The 13,118-nt window shown below is 41.4% G+C and overlaps 1 protein-coding gene across 2 annotated transcripts in view; it reads right to left on the reverse strand.

The window, feature by feature from the left end:
- Slc26a2 (solute carrier family 26 member 2) overlaps positions 1–13,118 on the reverse strand; it is a 30,134-nt gene that overhangs the window by 3,973 nt on the left and 13,043 nt on the right. The window contains exon 5 of one of the 2 annotated variants that reach the window (XR_008721844.1): positions 3,544–3,758. The gene's annotated coding sequence lies outside the window, so the exon portion shown is untranslated. Of the gene's footprint in view, positions 1–3,543; positions 3,759–8,489 lie in introns of those variants that run through there. The other variant, XM_055622558.1, reaches the window with a different exon arrangement.

Consider the following 13,118-nt stretch of genomic DNA (forward strand, 5'->3'; position numbering starts at 1 on the left):
GTTTACAGCAGTAAAAACCCTACCCTAGACAGGGACCATTGTAAAGAGGGCAAGAAAGCCTTTTGTTGCAATTTTTCCAGAACAGAAAACATGAATCTATTGATTGTTAAGTCAGCCAATCACAGTGTCAAAGAATGCCTATCCCACCTGTGATTACTGAGCCAGCCACTGGCATGGATGACTCGGGACCTGATTAATGAGTGGTTGATGCAAGTAGAAACCAGGATGAAGCAGGCAAATGGAGTCCTGCTCACTGACAACTGCTGTGCTCACAAGACACGTCCATACTTGGAAAGGATTCAAGGCAGACACCTGTCCTCAGACTGTACTGCTGTCTTACAGCCAGTGGATCTTTACATAACTCACACCCTAGAAATGGTCAGCAGCAGAAGAACAAGACGATTCGGACATCAAGCAGGCCACTGATATGATTGCTACACATTGTGGTGAATGAAGGAGTCCACAGTGGTGAAATGTGGGTAGCTGACAGGCATCATACCCCTGAAATTGATTGACACCAAAGCCACACCTAGTCCAACAAAGCCACACCTCCTAATAGTGCCATACCCTATGGGCCTATTGGGGCCATTTTCATTTAAACCACCACATTCCACTCCCTGGCCCCCATAGTCATATAGTTATATCGTGATGCAAAATGCATCTAGTCCAACTTCAAGAGTCCCCATAGTCTATCACGGTATCAGCACTGTTTTAAAAGTCCAAAGTTGAGAGTCTCTTCTGAGATTTATGCAATCTCTTACCTATAAACTCCTGTAAAATCACAATCAAAAAGCAGATCACGTACTTCCAACATATAATGGCACAGGGTATGTGTAACTGTTCCAAAGTGGGGGAAAGAGAGCATAGTAAGGAAATGCTGGAACAAAGCAAGACTGAAAACCATCTAGGCAAACTCTGAATTCTACATCTCTATGTCCGATGTCAAAGCACCCTTCAGATCTCCAACCCCTTTTGGCTTTGTTGACTGTACACACTACTTCTCTTGGGCTGTTTCTACTTTCTATTAACAGCCCACCTCAACAGGTATCACATGAGTCTGGCATATCCAGCATCTTGGGGTCTCCAAGGCAATCCAGGCTTCACCTTCAAAGTTTCACAAAATGCCCTCTTTGGGCCTCCATACAGGGATACCTCTGCCCCATGCCTGGCCTCAGTGGCTTTCTTTAGTCTCAGAGGGAGATTTCGTAACCCCTTTCTTGTATCCCTGATACAAGGATACAAAGTCTGCTTGCTGGGGCTGGAACATGGCTCCCTTCTTCAAATACATTTTCGCCAACTTTCTGTTTCTGATGGTTTCTTTCACTACCTAAGGCTGGGTGTCCTCTAGACCACGCTAGCCTTGAACTCTGAAATCCGCTTGCCTCTGCCTCCTGAGCACTGAGATTAAAGGTGTGCAGCAGCATACCCCTGGCCTTGGTTTTTAATTTCTTTCCATAAGCTCAGCTGGGCGGGGTCTTGTTCTGAGGTCACCATTTCCTTTATTCCATTTAGGACCAGGATTTTCTTTAATCTGCTTATCTCCTTGAACACAGGATTTAGCTCTTTTACACTCCCTAGTGCCCCTTTTCTCATTAAACTGTACATTTTGTATTTTTCCTTGCTCAGTTTGCTCCTTTTCATTATAGATCTGCATAATGTGGCCACTCATACCCAAGCAACACAGCCAGTAGTAGGCTGTTTGAAAATGTCCTCTGCCAAAGCTGTCAATCCATAACTTCAATTTTGCCTCAGCCAGATTTTTTGGACAAGGGCAGAAAGCAGCCCCATTCTCCACCAAAATATCTTCACAAAAATATCTTGGCCACATACTAATACTATCCTCTGAAACCTCTTCATCCAGGACCCCACAGTTCAAATCACCTTCAGCACCTTTGTCTTCCATGCTCCCACTAGGATGGCTTATTGAGCTTCCCTTAAAGTGTCCAATCACACTTACGTAGTCCAAGGTGTTCCATATTCCTCCAAACACAAGCATGGTCCAGCCTATTATGGAAATACCCTAGCCCTCAGTACTAACTTCTGTCTTAGTTAGGATTTTATTTCTGTGAAGAGACAGGATGACCATAGCAACTCTTATAAAGAAAAACATTAATTGGGTCTGGCTTACAGTTCAGAGGTTTAGTCCATTATCATCATGGTGGGAAGCATGGTGGCACACAGGGAGACATGGTACTAGAGAGGTAGCTGAGAGTTCTACATCTGCATTGGCAGGCAGCAGGAAGAGAGAATCACACTGAGCCCACTTGAGCTTCTGAAACCTCAAAGACCACCCCCTGTGAAACGCTTCCTCAACAAGGCCATACCTCCAATAATGCTACTCCCTATGAGTCTGTGAGGGCCATGGTGGAAGTACATTACTAGGGGTAGGCTCTGAGCTTTCCAGTGTGCTCCTTCAGCTTCCTGCCCAATGTAAGCTTTCAGCTTCCAGATCCAACGGCCATGCAGCCACTCTGGCCTTAAGATGTAGCACTTGAGGCATGTTAGAGAGCTGAGTAGAGTACAAAGTACTTATGTATGGTGGGAGAGGAAGGATATATCAGAGGATCCTACTAACCAGGACCACAGGGGAGAAAGAGTATCAACACAGCCTGCCTCTTGCTTTCCAGGCAAGGTAAGAGTGAATTCCTTTTAGAGTGTTGACCATGCTATGACTGGTTTCTGCCCGCTGCTTTCTCAATGCCTGTACATAATCCAGTCTGTCACATATAATCAAGGTGAGGACATATTACATTTGCCCCTCAGTAAACTTGCTTCATAAGTCCCCTCCTCTCTGTGAATATCCTTCATAGAAAGGACATTTAAATTTATAATCATTTAGTTTTCCCATACAGACAAATTATTCTTAATATCTTTTATAGTCTTAGTATCTATTACTAATAAATTAGAGAAATATCAAGTTCATTTGTAGAGAGCACATATGGTACCTATTAAAATATTAATACAGTTTTTTGTTTGTTTTTTCAAGACAGGGTTTCACTGTGTAACCCTGACTGTCCTGGAACTCACTTTGTAGACCAGGCTAGCCTCAAACTCACAGAGATCCGCTTGGCTCTGCCCCCCACCCCCAAGTACACCACCACCATCCAGCTAGCATAGTTTTACAAAAAGATTTATTCCTTAAATTTTTATTAATGTGTATATGTGTGTGCCTGCCTGAGGAGGCCAGAGGGCACTGGATCCCCTAGAGCTAGAGTTATAGGTGCTTATGAACTGCCTGATGTGGGTGCTAGGAACCAAACGTGGGCCTTTTAGAAGAGCAACAAGTACTCTTGAGCCATATCCTCAGCCCTTGTAGTGTAGTTTAAATTTATTTAACTTATTCATTGGTGTGTGTGCCTAGAAGTCAGGGGACAATTTCTGGGACTCAGTTCCCCCCTCCCACCTGTGGGTTGCAGGGGGTGAAATTCAGGTTCCATCAGGCATAAGTAGCAAGTGCTTTATCCTTGAGTTACCTCACTGGCTCTGTTTGTTTTCATTTTTTAATTTTATACATTTATTTATTGTGTGTATCTGAGTACATACCACGGCACATGTGTGGAGGTCAGAGTCAGTTCTCTTCTTTCACCATTCCTGTTTCAACAATCCAACTCACGTCATCAGGTTTGATGGCAAATGCCTTTACCCACAGTCTTGATGGAGCAGCTTGATGTAGTGGTTTTTGTTGTTATTTTTTGCCAGTCTGCCGTCTGGGTAATTTTGTGGATTTTTTTGAGACACACAGCAATTATTTTTTCTTTCTGCAGTTTATTAATTGAAACAGATGCACAAAACAGATTTATTATAAAATTGCTTCCATATTTAATAAAACAAGTTAACAAAAATACAGTAGATGTTTAGTTTTTTTTTTTTTTTTTTTTTTTTAATTTAACAAGCCAGTATGAAATTTTGGAGTAAAAGTACTGAATATTTTGATTTTTGAGACAGGTTCTCATCCTGTAGTTCATACTAGCCTTGAATATGCAGTTTCCCTGCCTCAGCTTTCTGAGATTAGCGATGTGTATGCTAAAGACTGTCTCATATTTTAGGTTCTGAACACTTTGTGGGTGGAAATGTCTCCCGGCTAGCTCCTGTGTCCAGATCTGGCCAGTCGAATGCTTTCCTTGTCCTGTGCCTGGATTATTCCGGAGTCGTTCCTCCACCCACCCTTCTCCTGCAGTCTTTACTGCTTACTCTGCTGGTTCTTTGGGATCTTGCCATTTCCCCTGACCAAGTTTCTATGTTGCTCTCAAATGTCTATAAGAATACAAAATCAGAGCTGAGTCAGGATGGCACAATCCCAGTACTTGGGAGGCAGAGGCAGGGGGACCTCTGTGAATTCGAGGCCAGAGACAAGCCTGGTCTACACAGCAAGTTCCAGGATGTTACACAAGAAACCCTGTGTCAGAACGAACAAACAAACAAACAAACAAAAATAAGGTCATTCCTTTGAGCTTTTGTACCCTGTATAGCTGCCTTGAATCTCCACTTCCAACTTGATTGCTTACCATCACAGCAGTGGTGATGTTTCTTGAACTGGCCTGTGTCTTCCTCCACCCATAAACACTTCCACTCACCTGTCTTTGCCTCAATGTTCGCTACCAAGCTAGACTCTTTGCACTCTTTAAGACAGCAGTTCTCAACCTTCCTAATGCTTCAACCCTTTAATACAGTTCCTCATGTTATGCTCACCCCCAACCATAACATTTTCATTCCTTCTTTATAACTCTAATTTTGCTACTATTATGAACCATAATGTAAATCTCTGATATGTAAGATATCTGATATGCGACTCCTGTGGACAGTCTTTCAACCCCCGAAGGGGTCATGACCCACAGATTGAGAACTGCCGCTTTAAGAAATGAGTGGAGTCCTTTCACTTCCAGGCTTTCTTGAAGTTTCTGTCACCAGACGGCCCCTTTATCCTGGCCCTTTGTTGTCCCAGTGCTCTGTAACCCTTTTAAAAAAATGATTTATTCTTATTTTATGTCCATTGGTGTTTTGCCTGCATTGCATGTGTGCCTGTGTGAGGATGTCAGATCCCCTGGAACTGAAGTTACAGACAGATGTGAGCTGCCATTGGATGCTGGGAATTGAACCTAGGTCCTCTAGAGGAGCAGCCAGTGCTCTTAACTGCTGAACCATCTCCAGCCCCCACTCCATAACACCTTAGAGTTGCAGCTCCATGAGAACAACCAGCCAGTTATTAATGATGCCTTGCCTAGGAGGGAGGGGACATAGTTAGAGCTGTGCTCAATTGAAATGAGTTGGCCAAGTATTCTGTATCATGGCTTCCAATCCAAATCAAACCCTATTGTTTGATAATGTGTTCTAATGTAGAGCATTAAACTTGTGTCTTTTCACTAAAATCACAAGACACCTATTTATTCAGACAGGACTTTAGTAAGAAAGGCTTCATCTAAGAGCCCTGAACACGGTAAGGTGGCTCAGTGGGTAACGACACTTGCTATGCAATCCTGAAAGCCTGAGCTCAACCAATCCCAGAACCCACAGGGGAAGGAGAACCATGCCCAAGTATTGCCTTCTGATCTCCACACATGCATGCACACAGTGGGGTTCAGTGTTCTAGGAATTTTCTTTGCTGAGCTCTTTCATCCAAAGGTAAGAATGTTAAGATTTATTAATTGCCTATTTATGTCTAGTAGTTTGTTACTGTTTAATCTTTCTAGAAAGTCAATGCTAAAGTACAATTTCGAGTTACAGAGCTATTATGCTATTGTTATACTTTATAATGTCGTTGCATATTACTGCCACCAGGGGACGAAGGTGGGCTACATAAGGGAGAAAGCTTGATATACCCATCTAGTTGCTCTGATACAATAGAGATGTCAGGAAAAGGTAAGCAAATAGACACAGAATAGACTCCGTTCAAATGACTAAATGAAATTAACGGTGACTGAGACTATCTAACCTACATCATTACATATCTCTTCATTAAAGACTTTTTCAATCTATGGATATTACAGTAATTGTAATATCCAGTAATTGCCTCAAAGTATGTTCCAGAAAAGAATTGAAGGAATTACCACCAAACTTATTCATGCTTGCAATAATAATTTATTTTATCATATGATATCAATATTGTTTACCTTCTGTACTGCCACCCTCAAGAAGCTCAGATATTAGGAGGAATATATGATAAGCATCATTTTGCTCAATATGCACAGACTATATAGGAGTACAGAAGTTGGAGCCTAAAGGACCCACTGATTAAGAGAAAAGGACATTTATGGAAAATATTGCTAAGATCAAAGGACAGTTGAGACAGGCAGGGGAGGAGGACAGGAAGTTTGTAGAAGAGGTTGAGAGGCCCTTACTCAAGGGAGAACTGTGAAAGGGCCTAGGGTGTATGCTGTTTCATTTGGGCACATCTAAGGCGAGTAGTTGGTATGTTAGGCAAAGAATGTATGATAGAACAAAGGCTAGAGGTGTAAGCAAGGGCAGAGCTAGTTTTCTTTTTTTTCCCCTCTCCCTTATGGGGAGATTATATTTGGGGTTTTGCTTTTGAGACAGGATCTTGCTGTGTAACGCAGGCTAACTTCAAGCTAGCACTCCTACCTCACCATGCCAAATGCTGGGGCGATAGGCATGTGCCACCACACCCAGTTAAAGACATAGTTTCGCGGTCCTGTCAGAACTCTAATTTTGAGCTTATCCTGAAAACACCAAGGAACTACAGAGAAGTTGTAATTTCTTAAGTTAATTAATTCCTAACTAGAGTTGAGCATGTTGGCTCAACTCTAATCCAAACACTTAGGAATCTGGGAATTTACTGTTATAACGAGGCTACAATCCTTTATAAAAGTGTATAAGATTTCTTTTCAGCTGTGTGTGTGTGTGTGTGTGTGTGTGTGTGTGTGTGTGTACATGAGTGCACATGTCCAAGTCTAGAAGAGGACATTGGATTTCTTGGTGCTGGTGTAACAGACAGTTGTGAGCTGTGGGTGCTGAGAACCAAACTCAGGTCTTCTGCTCTTAAGCTGAGCCACCTCTCCACCCTCAAGAGAAACCTTTTTAGTATACCACTAGCAGGGAAAGTAAGGTGGCTGAAGCTATAGATGTAACCAACTGGAGAGAGCTTATAGTGTTCAAGACAAGAGGATTCATAAGCCAATGTTTGTTGGGACATGGTCTCATGATATAGTAACCTAGCTGGCCTTGAACTTGCATTCTTCCTGCTTCAGCCTCCTAAGTGCTGGGATCACAAAGCATGCATCACTGTGCCTGACTTGAACCCACCCTACAATTGTGTATGTACCTGCACTTTCTATTAGACCTGGTAATAGACAACTTAAGCAATGGTTCTAAATGGAGAGGGTAAGAACACAAAGCATTAAAAGACATACCGGGTAGCAGAGCCCTCTAAGGTGGCTGCATGAGACAACAAAGAATGACAATGCTCCCCACGAGGTCCAGGAGGCTTGGTGTGGGTGCAGACACCGTGTACAGACTGGTTAGAACAGTTCACTCCTTCACTCTGCTGAATGTGAATGAGGTTGGGGACAAGATACCCACATCGCCGCAAAAAGACTAGAAATTGACCTTAGCCTTGTGCCCACACACAGTCCTTTGAGAAGGTATAAGAACACCTCCTAGGAGAGGCTGCAGAATAGGTACAGAAAGTGGTAGTATCTTCGAGCTAGAGCTAACAGTGTATGCCTGTAATGCTGGCACTCAGGAGGCTGAGGCCAGAGAATCAGCAGTCTGTACTACATGGCAAGACCCTGTGTCAAACAAACAAACAAACAAACATCAAGATGTCTAAATGTGTTCCCATTAGGAATTTCACTAAGTTCTGGCATCCTAAGGTATTTTTATCTCTTTTCTGATGTGCAGCTTAAAGCCTCTCTTGCTCTAACCATGCAGATTTGAACTTTCTGATTCTGATAATACAGGAGTCATGCATTGTGAGAGCCCGAGAGATCTTAAAGAAATCTAATAACCTTCCTGTTAGAGAAACTGAGTCCCCAAAGGAAAAGCATTGAGCTGTTTATTATTAGATACTTGTGTACAGTTGGAAAAACTGAGTGACTCATTCTCCAAATATGAGATACTATTTATCTGTTGAGACAACCTTGATCTTCCTATCTCCCTGCCCCTGCCTCTACCTCTTGAGTGCTGGGGAAGCAGGCCTGTACCGCCACATCCACTAAGATAGCACTTTCAGATTTACTGGTAAGTGGGGCTGGAGAGATTGCTTTATGGGTGAAAGCACTGGCTGCTCTTCCAGAGGACCAGGGTTCAAATCCCAGCACCTACATGGTGACTCACACTGTCTGTAAACCCAGCGCCAGGTGATCTGATGCCCTCTTCTGGCTTCTGTGGACACTTACATGCACAGGGTGCACAGACATGTATGCAGGTGAAACATTCCAAGACATAAAAGTAAAAAAAAAATTTAATCAAGTTCACCAATATCTAAATGTTTTAGTCAGAACACCCAGCACGAAAATAATTTAGACACAGTAATATTTCATTACAGTAACAATTTATTAACAAAAGAAATGGCACATTTAGTTCTTTACACAAAGAGGACCTTACAAAATAAGCAATACAAACAATAATCTTCCAGAAGGAAATGATTAACAACTCCCTCTCCACAACAGGAAATGCCTCATCCTTGTCTGAAGAATGGTTGAACACTGACTTAGAGGATCAGTATTGAGGCACTTACTTGAATTAAAAAGCCTATTATAAAATACATCATTAATAATAATCAGCCCTCGTAAAGGGCAGTGACAGTGAGACACTTTTGGTAAGGACTGAGAATTCTAGAACATTTACCTGTCTCCATATTGTCTGCATTTGCACACAATGCTACAAAGGAGAAAAACCACGCTATGTGGGTAGACGCACACTGCTAAGAAACAGAAGCATCAGGACTCAGAGCCCAATTCCCTAAATGATTTGCATTAAAGGGGAGGAAACAGCTATTTGGTTCTGTGTTTCTTGCTAGGGATGAGGTACAAAATGCAGGATCGTCCCCAGAATAAATTTATACAAGTTTCAGATTAAATCTCTTCCTAACCTAGCAGCTATGACAGTCTTAGACTACAATGTCTCCAATAAAAAGATCTGATGCCCTCATTTTTCAATCTGCACCCGTCAGCACATTCTTATTTTAAACTAAATCATAAGGTAAAAATACATAATCAAAAATCGAATGAAATGTTTATTTGAATTTCTAATTATATTTAACAGGTTTTTTTTTAAATTTCAGTTACAAAATACTTTTGTTAAAAAATAATTCTTAACATTATAAAAATTACCTTATTAAAAATGCCCCCTTCTACATCCAAAGCCTCCATTTCTAAGTTACTATTTAAAAGAGTAATTCAGTTGTATTTTACTTTATGATATAGTCCATAACAAGTCAGCTGGTGTACTGTTTTGTCCTGTTCCATTATAATTTTCAGGCTTAAACTTAGCACCCAAATTTACTATGATCCATGATTATCTAAAATCGTTATACAAAAAAGAGTTGGAGGACAAATGGGTCTCCAATAGCTAGCTAGTTTTCTTTTTTCTTCCTTTGGCAATGTCTCACCAATTATCTCAGACCGGCCTCCAAGTGCCGCACAAATCATCATGCCCATTGTGAATCTAACAGATTTCTAAGTAGCGTTCACTCTTCCCACAACCTAATTCAAAGTCCAAGTTCAATTTAAAGCATCACTAGAATTAAGAAAAGTTTCCAAGAGGAAGAACACAAAAGAACAACAATTGAGGCAAAAATTTAACTCTTATCAGTTGGACAATTCCACTTTTCTGTAGGATCAATCTTGCCTGATATACCAGAGTGGCACTGCCTCCAGCTGAAGCCTCAGTCAGATGTCAGCTCAAATACTCTCCACAAAGCATTTCTAAGTCCCCTCTGGGACACTGACTCCCAGACATTTGGGGATATCTTAAGAAGCATTTATTTCCATGCAGAGTGCCTTCAGCTCACCTCTGTCAGTACCTACAAAAAAAATGGAGTCTACAGAGCTCGAAACCATCACTGTAAATGAAGAGACTTGACCATGAAGTGACTTGAAGGCAATCCCCAAGTCAGATGCACTCCTTTTTGTAGGTTGCACACTGGGATTAATCCTGGCAATGTGTTCTTAAATGTTCAACTACCAGGAACACCCCTACAAAGGATCACTGTTTTGGCTAGAATGTAGCCCGGAGCATTAGTCTAATGAACTCATCTATCACCTCCATGCAGTCTCCACTATTAGCTGTGCTGGAAACTTTGTATCCATCGTACCTGTTCCACTGACCCTGCTTAAAATTAACTAGGCACCTGTCAGTCTTACCCTGTCTGAGATGAAGAAGGCACTACAGTGTCCTGTCTCACAGGGAAGAACAGCATTCCTGAGTAGGCCCACCCAGACTTGTAGCCACACTTTGGCTACAACCTGAGAATTATGATTCTTAGCTCTTTGGAGCTTTGGTGAAACTGGGATTCTCCCCTTTTAGAAACAGAATCTATTTCTAACTTTGCTCTTAGAGGTGTGCTTCTGAATCCTGACTACTGTAGGGTTTGCCAGGACATGAGCCCTGTCCAGTCACATCTGTTTCTTTCTGGTCAGATAAGAGTTTTCAGTGATCTACCTTTTTACTCCTCAGAGCTGTTCTTTGTATAGCAGGTCTGCATACACACTAGCACACTCCATCCTTACCCACCTGTTACCCTAGCACATGGAGGTGGAGGCAGGAAGACCAATAGCTCACAGTCATTCTCAGCTACTTAACATGTTTAAAGCCAGCCTGTGCTACATAAGGCCTTGTCATAAAATAGAGACATGTCCACTGTGTATTTCATAGCCATTTAACAACATTTAGGGTTCTACATCTCTGTAAACATTCAGAAAATATTTTACATGTTCAGAGTGAGCAAGATAACTTTTCTGAACATGTACAAAGCATCAAAAAGCAAGTGAAAATAGTGTTTGTTGTTGTTTTCAGTTGTGATGGTAAATTAGTCTTTGGTTCTAGATTTGATTCCTTCAAATATCAACAATCAAAATCAATTTTAATGTCTGATGTGGGGAAGGTGTCAACCCAAATCAGGCAGAGGCAACAGATTCTAGTGCAATCATGTTCTTTTAAACAGCAGGGTCCTGTTGGCTTCTGAGACAAACACAAATCACAACATAACTCGAGAATTTGCTAATGCATGTGTAAAACTCTAGAACCGATTAGAGCCACACTGTGAACTTACATGTCAGCAAAGGGCAAACAATTTCTAAACACTGAACTAAAATTCTTTTTCTATGCTGGTGTTGAATAGACTATAGAGTTATCTTAATCATGTGCTTTAAAAAAAAAAATGTGCATGCATGTGCTTGTGTGTCTCCCACAGGAGTCCGGAGAAGGTTAGATCCCTTGGAGCTACAGTTACAGGTTGTTGTGAGCTGCCTAATGTGGGTGCTGGGAACTGAACTTGGCTCCAAGAACAGCAAGTACTTCTGACTCCTGAGCGTCTCTCCAGCCACTGCTAAACACATACCTGCTGGTTTGTCACTAAGTATTAAACACTTGTAACAGTCTTAATTCCAACATGGCTTGAGGAAGGGACAAGAGGGATTTTAAAATTGACTAGAACAGAGTGATTTTACACTTACTCATAAAGCTAGAGAGATAAAAGAACAAGCAAGCAGCAGTTAACATTTCTGAAATTCTAAGACAGAGTTCACGAGGGATGTCAAAATCCACAGCAATGTGGATTTTATCAACATAACAACCAGAAATCCAAATTTTCTACTAAAACTTTTGTTTTGTTTTTCAAGACATGGCTTCTCTGTGTAGCCTTGGCTGACACTTTGTAAAGCAGGCTGGCCTCAAACTCGCAGAGACCTACCTGCCTCTACCTCCCCGAGTGCTGGGATTAAAGGCATGTGCCACAGCACCCAGCTTACTCTGAAACTTTCATTATGATCATAGAAAGGTATTCCTCCAATAGAAAAACAACAGGGGCAGTTTTTGGAGTGTCTGTGTGTGTGTGTGTGTGTGTGTGTGTGTGTGTGTGTATGTGCGCGCGCGTGCGTGTGTAAAATGTTTAAAAGGCATTCTACTTCATTAGGTTCATTGCATAGAGTTTGCTTCCCATAAATATTTAAAATTGTTTGGCACATAAGAACAGGCTAAAAAATGATTTTATATTTTAGAAAGTGTTACTTTAATGACTTGGCCAAATATTTTAATCTCATGAAAGTTAGTCCTGTATCCTTATTTGGGAGAGTCTTTTTCTGAAGAAACTACTCAATTCATAGCCTATGGCCACCAGTAAAGCTAGGGCTCTATGAAAATCCCAAGACCTCCTGCATACAAGTTAAAACTGGCCACTGGTATCAGTATTTATTGTATAACAACAGGGAGTGTGGCAATAAGTAAGCATCAACACTGTTTTCACAATTGCAAAATAATTATGGATGTCCTTTTGGAAGCACTCTATCACCCCTAGTCTTCTACAAACAGCCACTTCTATTTAAGAAAGACTACCAAGCCCCAACAAATCCTTGCTAAAAAACTACTTTGGTAGGTTGGTGGTAGTGGTGGCATTTTAAAAGGGGAACTCATTTATTCTTTTTTTTATTTTATTTTATTTTATTTTATTTTGCAATCTCTTCTTGAATGTGCACCACAAGCCCATTTACAGTGCTGTATGAAGCTGCCGAACAATATTATGCTTTCCCTGACACTACTGCCACTGATGTTCAGAAACGCCAACTTAAGACAGATTTCAGGGAAAAGCACCAGGATAAGTCAGTGGTGAAAAGGAGCTTAACAGTAGACAAATTCTCAGAAATAACGATGGAGGTGAAGCAAAGACAAAGACTTCCACTGCCAATCTGATTTTGAAGTCGTTTTTTACCTGCCTGTTCTATAAAAAGGCATGCTTGAAACATCTGATGTCTACAGTGAGGGTTCTGTACAATATCAGGCTAGCTGTGAGGGTCAGATTCTCTTATGAGACTATGCCATAGTTCTTGAAGAAGAAAGATGGTGACTTCCAGCAATCAGCCAGTGATCTTGCTGCTGTCTGGGCAGACCCAAGCAGAAACACTAATAGGAAAAAAAAAAGAAAGAAAGAAAGAAAGAAAGAAAGAAAG

The sequence above is a fragment of the Psammomys obesus genome, unplaced genomic scaffold, assembly GCF_907164565.1.
Source record: "Psammomys obesus unplaced genomic scaffold, mPsaObe1.curated_primary_1811, whole genome shotgun sequence".
Classification (NCBI taxonomy): Eukaryota; Metazoa; Chordata; class Mammalia; order Rodentia; family Muridae; genus Psammomys; species Psammomys obesus.